Here is a 9,024-nt window from a genome sequence, read left to right as displayed (position 1 = left end):
GCTGGCATTCTGACACTGAGGGAGAACTGACTAACTGTCACTGGCATCTCAGTGACACTAATACAGTGATCAGTGCTAATAAAAAACACTGACACTGTACTAATGGCACTGGGCATGAAGGGGATAATATCTGTGGCAATCAAAGGGTTAACTCTGTGCTGTTTCACTAAGGGGGGCTGTGTGTGTGTTTCACTGTAAGCACACTGCTTTGTATGGCTCTGCTATGCAGAGCCATACAAAGCAGTGTGCAGGAGTTGTCAGGGGAGAAATCTGTAGTGTTTACATACAGATCTCTCCCCTATTGGAGATACTTGGTGATCACCAGGTGCCGGCGAGTAATCACTGGAGCCGGTGATTGATAGTCAAGGCCGCGAATGGCGGCGCGGGTAGGGCGTGCGTGGCTCTTGCGTGCCCCCTACCCGGAACTGCAAAATCATGTATATATACGTGATTTTGCGCAGCCGTGCCTCGCTGTAGCAGTATTTCTGCTATAGGGCGGCACAGAACTGGTTAAGGTATTTCCTGATGCTCTTATCTCTGCTGGGGTTGTGGGCAAGATATCAACATACCACATATCCACAATTTCTGGAAGTTGTTCAACAAGTTATTTTCAAATTAGCCAACATTGACCTGATCTGTGTTTCCCTCTGTCTTTAGGTCTTTGGTTTGAAATAGAAGGAGGAACAATATAGCAAAGTAAGGTTCTGCTGGCTAGACTTTGCCTTTTCTTTGAAATGTTGGCCTTCTCTAGAGAGCTGAACAAAATTGGATTAACCCCATATTGTGGGATATTCCAGGTGCCCACTTAATGTGCTACATATCGTCTCCGCTGACCATCTACGACCATGTCTGTGATCATATTTCCTCTCGCCTTATTCTTTCCTATCTCAATGCTGTCCAACCCCCTTTTTTTCTCTCCACCTCCTTTTTATTTTCTCCTCCCCCTATTTTTTACTTATCACTGCTTCTCTCTTTTCCTTTTCCCTTATTTAGCTTTCTCAATGCTTTGTTCACTCACCTCTTTTCCTTGTGCCTACCTCCACACTTCCCTGGGGGAAACTTGCTCGCTTGTATTGAGGGGAACTCTGCAGCAGGGGATACTGCACAATATGCTTTGTTCAATACATCTTTCTTTTGTGATTTTATCTTTTTTAGTTGTTTTTGTGTTGATGTTCAACCTTTAACTTCGGAGAGTTGACTAAGCCGTTCTTTCCACGTTAGGGATATTCCCTATTAGACAGCTGCCATGGGAACAAGTGACCCTGCTGGAAAATTACCCCTCTATTCCTGTTCTAGTAGCAACTTAAATTTTTGGATTTACCCTTTGTCCAGATCACCAATGACATTGGTGGTCAGGACAATTAGAGATAGTAGTTCTCCGTAACAGGGACACAGGCATCATTAAAAAAGTGATTCTAATCCCTTACCTTGTTTGCCTTTAGATATGCAGTACCTTAATATCTGTCACTTGCTATACCAGCAGAATGCTGTCATCTTGGTTCAATTGTATGTAAATGCTAACAATAAACTTATCTTATTATCCCCCCCCCCCGTGGGTCTGTTAAAGTAAAACTATAGGCAAAACTTTTTTTTCATTTTAGATAGAGCAAGGGAGGGCTATAACCCCCATTAGATCTTTTTCGTCATCTTTGTCCTATTGCAGAGATTTTTCTTCACTTCCTGTCCCACAGCCAAACAGAAAGTGCGAGGAAATCCCTGCAAATTAAGGAAATTCCTTGGGGACCCACAGGTCACCAGAATTAGTCTGCACATTGGAAGATTTCCCCTTTATTACTTTTCTGGGGACAACCCAAAATTAGGGATTTAGTTTACTTTAATTTTTAATGATAATGTTAAACAGGACAAATAGAGAGGGTAAATCTCCATAACGGGGGCACAGACAGCAACAAATCCCAAAAGGCTTTTTAATCCCTCTGAACTCTATCCAAAACAAAAAAAACAAGTTTTGCCTTCAGTTATACTTTAAATATACAATTGAATGCATTTTGTTAATTCTGCTTGATAAATGATCCTTTAGGAAACCTAGTGAGCTCCTAACTTTCTGTTCACTCTGTCATGGTATTTTGTGCACTTATATCAGCTTTGCTAAGCTCACCTCTGTGAACTACAAAATTCCTCCCTACTTTGCCATACAGAGGAGGACAGCAGGATGTTCTGTAGTCCTAACATACCTGGTGACAGCACTGCTACTCCCTATGTACAGTGTATTGTCACCCAAGGTTGGGAGGTGTGTCACTGGCAGCATTACCAGGTAAAAGATAAAAGTGAAATATATTACACTTGTTTTTAGAGAAAGATACACTTTAAGCTTACTGGGGACCTCCAATGTACTTAAAAGCTCTTTGTAGGTGCTCTTTGCCACCTTGCATCCAGTTCCTGCCATGTCCCAACACTCACTAACCTATTCATTTCAGGTGCATGTGGTATGACGTTTTTGGTGCTGGCTTTATCACAACTTAAACACCACTGGCACTAGTTATCTTCACAACTTGTGATATTGCCAGCTGTTGTTATGCCATACTACAGAATTTTAATTGTATCGTGGTGCTATATCTGACTCTGAAAACTATTGCTAAAAGAATACCTGTACAATGCCAAGAATTGTATTGTTTTTCTAAAAAGGACTTATCACAGCTAAGATGTCCAGTACAGATCTTAAAGACTTAATGATCCACTCGGGCAGGTAAGTCTTTTTTTGATACCTGCCTGATTTTCCAGATGACCGATTCAGACCTCGCCCTGGAGAAAAGCAATGCAGAGATAGCTGGCATTAGGCCCCCACAAAACTTCCCTGGCTGGTGCATTGAAATAGTTAAGGTTACACAATCTCCAGCACTACGTAGAGTGGAATTGTCAGATATTGTTTAGCAATTCCAAAATACAGTTCTGGTGAAGTGGCTAGCACAAATGAATTTGCACTGCTTAATCCGACAATGATGTCTGCCATAAAATAATTAACTCTACCGGACAGATAGAGAATAAGTGTTAAGAATTTTGTGGTGCTAACAACAAATGTCCTGTTCTGATTCAAAACCCATTGTATACAGAGGAAATCAAAAGTACAGACTGTTTTGCAATCACTTTCAAATCAATATTTTTCACCTCGTTAAGGGTGAGCTAGGGATAGACCTATATGTCATGTGTACATTGAGACAGAGATGTCTAACTGATGAACATAAAATAAATATATTTGAACAGTGTGTTTTGTATACATGTCTGTTTTTCTCTCTTTTCCCCTATAATATGTATGAGGAACCCTGACAAGTACATTTTGTAACCTCTATAATTCTGGCTTTCTACTGGCAGGGATGGTGGGTGTGTAGCGAATGGGGTAGGTGGGAAGGGGGTTGATTTGGAAGCCATCCATAGTAAAGCTTCATAAAAGGAATTAAAAGAGGGGGAGGAATTTGGAAACAAGCACATTTTGCAATCTAGTTTGAGGTTACTGATCACAAGGCTTATCACCTCACATGACAGCTATGGAAAAATTTTACCTGAATAACAAATCACAGAATTAGAATTGTTTTGCAGATACATCATTACGATACCAATTGAATAATGTGACATAGTGGCATAATTATTTGTCACATGCATTATGATCAGGGTGACTATCCTGAGAAGCACATAAGAACCTACCTTTGGTCCTGTATACGAACAAAACAAAATGTATTTCTGCTACCAATAGTTACTTGAGAATATGTTGTTTTGGCTCAAATTCTATTTTAAACTTTGCCAATGCATTTCTTGAAGTTTCCCTAATTACCATCAGTCAGATATTACACGTTTAGGTAGAACCAGCAAGATACAATGAAGATGAAGTCCATATGTGATGAACTTAATGTTATTTGGATTTGAATAACAACCATATATACGCTAAAACTAACAAATTATAATGAATAAAACAAATATTTATATGACTTTATTAGAATTCTCCTTATCTCAAACTGAAAGCAATGATAAATATCTAAGCAACCCCTGCATAGTTCTTTATCATTGCTTTTAATCTGAGATAAGGAGAATTCTAAAGAAGTATTTGTTTCATGTTTCATAATTTTTTTGTTTTAGTGTATATATAGATATGTGGTTGTTATTCCTTTAGGTAAATTCCCCTGTATGTACAGTCAGATATTGCTTATGTTTTTTAGACAACTGTTAGAACAAAAGTAATTAAACAATTACCATTATCTAATTATTGATACATGCAGTAAATTCAGAAAGACGTTATTCATATATAAATATTTCAAAGAAATACTTGTAAACCCAATTGCTATTATGTCATATAAGTTTAATCTCGTTAATGCACAGTCAAATTTAATTTTCAATATTTTAACATTTCTCGTTTTAATTAAAATAATATCTGCCGATCCTGCCATTGGGTCCTTATTAAGGCATTTTCTTTTATAAGATGCCAATGCTCTGCTGCTGTCACCCAGCTTTCATCCTATGTTATCACCCTGTCACATGCTGTACTGGAAGAAACTACAGGCAGCTCTGCTGACAGTGCACAGGCATTCTCCACTGAAAAATGACATGCAGCCAAATGCATACAGATATGAAGTGGCTTCAAAGAGGATGAAACAACAGACGAAAAATGGTGAACACGGTATTGTATGCATAATAAAAGACAATTGTTTGTAATACACATTGCTTTAACAAACTAAGGGTCTGGTCTACTAAAACTGGAGAGTGAAAAATCTGGTGCAGCTCTGCATAGAAATCAGCTTCCAGGGTTTATTGTCAAAACTTAATTGAACAAGCTGATGTTAGAAGCTGATTGGTTGCCATGTACAGCTGCACCAGATTTTGCACTCTCCAGTTTTAGTAATTCAACCCCTAAATGTCATTCAGTCAAGGGTTTACATGTACGCTAAAGCAGACCTTTACACAAAAAAGCAATAAAAATTAGATGAGTTTTTAACATTTTTTGTGTATGTTTACCTTCTTTTTAGTTCCCAGTCCACCCCACCCTTTGCCTTCCTTTTCCCCTACTCTGCTCCTGCATCCTCCTGGCATGCCCACGTCACATATCCCTGAGGCTTCGGTTAGGCATATATAATGCTGGAGGAAGGCAGACCTGGCAGTGTGTTATCAGGGAAGAGGCTGCAAGATTCAGGAAGAGGCATCAGAGAGAAACATGGTACAAGACTTGGTGTGCAGCAGTGGAGAGGGGGATCACAAGCAGACCAGCACTTGCTGGGTGTGTAAGTATGTTTCTTAAAGATAAACCAGCTGAAAAGATAAAGAATAAAAAAAAATGCCAGAGGAGTGAAGGTAAAGGCTATGGCTTATAAGCATACACATTTTGTTGATTTAGATACTGTGACAGGAGTCACTTTGGGTGGGGGGCCCATGGAACACAGCCCCCTTTGGAGGGGTGGGGAGACCCCTGTCTCAGCTCCCCATATCCCTCTTATGTGTAAGTCACCCTGTGTCTCTTAGGAGCACAGGGTGACTAATGGACGCTGAGAATGCAGTTGGAATTACTTCAGATGTGACAGTAATAATTTATCAGCTATATGAAGACTATTCTTGGTTGTTGATTCTGAACTAGACATGTGAATTGAAGGAGCCAGACCGTCTGCTCTTTAGTGAGATCCTAATTCATCCAACCATTGTCTAGATGTGAATTCCCATTCACCTTTTGTTTGGATCACCCAGCAAGCTATCCTAATTAACTTACTGTTTAGAGTGTTAAGTCTATTTCTTTATATAGCTGCGTTTACATATGATTATGTGATCAGTCTCAGTGTGTATTGTATAAAAAAACCTGTTTGGTGCTATGTGATTGCATCACATTGTTCTATTGTGTGTCTTGCTTGGGAGCAAACTATTATGGGATGTATGTGTTTGTGTATTGGCTCTGCTGATGTATTTCCTGTTGCTAGATTTGGTTTGCCCCGTCCTGTGTCCTTATGCAGGGAGGTGGGTTGTTCCCTTGAATGTTATTGAAAGGAATTGACTCTCATCCCTCTCAAGATACAATGACCCCCGTCTGTCCCTGGCTTGATCAGTGACTGTCCTCAGGCCTGGAGCCCACTCTGAGACACAGGAAATGCAGACACAAGGTGGTATCTCAGACTAAACTGAATTTATTCTTCCGTGTTTCAGCTTATATATGAAACTTCAAACAACGCATAAAAGTATAGAAACCAATCAAATATCAGATATGTATAAGCCAATCAAATGTTACATATGTCAGTCATGACCAATCATTTGGCATATATGTTAATTATTATCAAATGCATCAATTATGACCTTTTATTCAGGATAGAAAGTAGCCGACTTCTCCTTTTATCATTGGCTATAATTATTAATAATTTTGAGACAGAGCAAATCCAACCACAGACTTTCCCTTTTACGCTAGCTAGTGGAAATAAGGAAGTTAAAGCTGAAAGGAAAAAGAGGAACTTTAAACTCTTGTCAAAAGTACAGCTTAAAACAAAAATTTATTCTTTAAGTACTGATTAAGTTTAAAATGAATACTTATTGTAAAATGGAGGAGCTTAAGCTAATAGAAACAAAATGGCTTTTGATTAATCCTTAACAAAAAATGGTGATATATTAAGCTAAAAGGCTAATTCCTTCATTTATATCTTGTGTCTGTGTTAAAGTACAGCAGTCTATTTCCTGGTTTCCTTCAAAACTGGTCTTGTCTAGTCTCGTATGACCATAGGTGGGGTCTGTGGATGGTGTTCGGACAGGGAAGCGGAAGTCTAAGGGAAATACCCTAGTGCAGTCGGGGTCTGGTTCCGTTACAGATACACTATAAACAAACAATAAAATAAAAATTATATAGATGGAAACATGTATAATTTTGTAAAGTTTATAGTAAGCATCTGGTTGATAGTTTTTATACAAGTCCTTGGGGTATGGTTATTTTCCTGTGTGTATTTAGAACATGGTATATACTTTAAATGTCAGGACCTGCATCACCTGCTGGTGGCAGTGTGCTTCCCAGCTTGGAAGATTGTAGTTTCAGTGTCCATCAGCGGGTGTCTCCCAGCAGCCATCAATTTCCAGTAATCAGTTTCCAAATGATGCTGGCTGCTCGAATGGTATTTAGTCCCTCTTCTGCTGATACACCTTGCCTCTGTGCTTTGTTTTGTGATGCCAGATACGTTTATCCTGTTCCTGATCTTGCTCTTGCCCAGCATCCTGTACCCTGCTGCCTTATTTCTGCTCCCCTTGTACCTGATCTCATTCCTGGTTCTCTCATCCCATCTGTTCCCTGCATATCCAGTTTACCCTGTTTATCAGTGTTCCCTATTTGTGTACATATTGTAAATAGTTTGTTTGTTTGTTTCTCTTTAGACTTCCTGTTAGGTATTTTGGTTATATGGCTGTGGTTCACTTGTATTTTTATGTTTGCTGTGTGCTGGTGCTTTGATGTCTTTTTTTACCATTACTAAATTTACTTTAATGTATACAGTCTGGTCTCACCTTCCTAGTGTAGTTACAGAGATCTTGCCATCTCTGTTGCTGATTCCTGACAATAAATATGCAAGCAAAATTAATCATGTTTGAGGTTCTTTGTGAATTGAGTGGCACCTATGGACTGAAGTCTGCTATTAAAAATATGGAACAAAACTGGTCCCTGTTGAATGAAAGCAAATTAAAGAAAGAATAAAGATGTCTAAGAAATAAAATTACATAAGATGTTTGTGGAGCATTTTAGGAACTGCAGAGACAAACCACATAGCAATGACTCTTTATAAAAGCCTAAAAGTGACTATTCTGAATATTTCACAAAAATATTTGACTAAATAAAATTGCTTTTCATGCGCATGAGATTATAAACCTTCCAACATAAAAGTATTGGAAAATTATGGAAGTAGTAGACATAGAAACTACCAGTTTGGATTTAGTATTACTCAGCCATGACCTTCATATCACGTGACAGTGGCTGGAATGCATTTGACACAGCCACAGTGAAATGGTTTCTTAACAGATGCCAAGTGTACTGGATGAATATGAAACCTACTTGTTTGCTGGTCAGTATCAACATGAAGGAATAGATATTCTATGGCATTAAACATATCTAAACACAAAAACAAATAATTTAATATATTGCAGCTTACCGGTCTTTACTGTCTTAGCTGCATTTGTTTTTTTACTTTTTTTTCCTTTATTTTCACCTAGTAAAACATGTGACAAAGAATTACAACTTCAAAAAACTCACCATACTTACTAAATACCTTGGATTGTCTATTTTCCAAAAAAGGGTGATTTGAGGGGTATTTGTACTGTCCTGGCATTTAAGACTCTCAAGAAATGAGATAAGCAATTGGTACGTCAGGACTGATCAATTTTCAAATATACTGTATATACTATAGTTTGTAGATGCTACAACTATCCTACAGACTAAACAATATACACCGATTTGGGTTGTTTTTACCAAAGAAATGTAGAAGACTACATTTTGGCCTAATTGTATGACTAAAGATTATTTGTTTGCAAAGTTTTATAACATAAAAAAAGATTTATTTTTTTTTAACATTTGTGGTATTTTATTGTTTATTGGCATAAAAAATGCCAATGGTGATTAAATGCCACCAAAAGAAAGCTCTATTTGTGTGAAAAAAACAATATACATTTCATTTGGGTACAGTGTTGCATGACCGAGCAATTACCAGTTAAAGAAGCACATTGCTGAATAGCAAAAAATGCCCTGATCATGAAGGGGGGTAAAACCTACTGCAGTTCAAGTGGTTAAAATGAATTGGAGTACAAAATGAAGAATAGGAATATATTAGAAATAAAGCCAACAGAAAAACAGGATTGTGGAGCAATTTAGGTCCTGCAGAGCCAATCCATGTAGCAATCCTTTTATGCTTAGCTGTAAAAAAAAGATACCTGAAAATGACTTTTGTGACTTTGTCACTGACCATTGAGACTAGATAGTATTGATTTTCTGGGACAGCCTACTTCACGCACTTCGCGATGGTGGTATTGGAAAGGACATGGATACCACCAATTTGGATCAGCAATGCTCAGCCATGACCC

At 38.2% G+C, this 9,024-nt stretch overlaps 1 long non-coding RNA gene across 1 annotated transcript in view; it reads left to right on the top strand.

Moving 5' to 3' along the window:
• Positions 1 to 5,107: 5,107 nt before the first annotated feature.
• LOC149474145 (uncharacterized) overlaps positions 5,108 to 9,024 on the top strand; it is a 46,359-nt gene continuing 42,442 nt past the window's right edge. The window contains exon 1 of the long non-coding RNA XR_016312157.1: positions 5,108 to 5,222. This is a non-coding gene — a long non-coding RNA (uncharacterized LOC149474145). The remainder of the gene's footprint in view (positions 5,223 to 9,024) is intronic.

The sequence above is a fragment of the Staurois parvus genome, unplaced genomic scaffold, assembly GCF_062004578.1.
Source record: "Staurois parvus isolate SC_StPar_1 unplaced genomic scaffold, SC_StPar_1.0 ptg000011l, whole genome shotgun sequence".
NCBI classification, from domain to species: Eukaryota; Metazoa; Chordata; class Amphibia; order Anura; family Ranidae; genus Staurois; species Staurois parvus.
The sequence above is the reverse complement of the archived record's forward strand: the minus strand, read 5'-3'. Positions and strand labels throughout refer to the sequence as shown.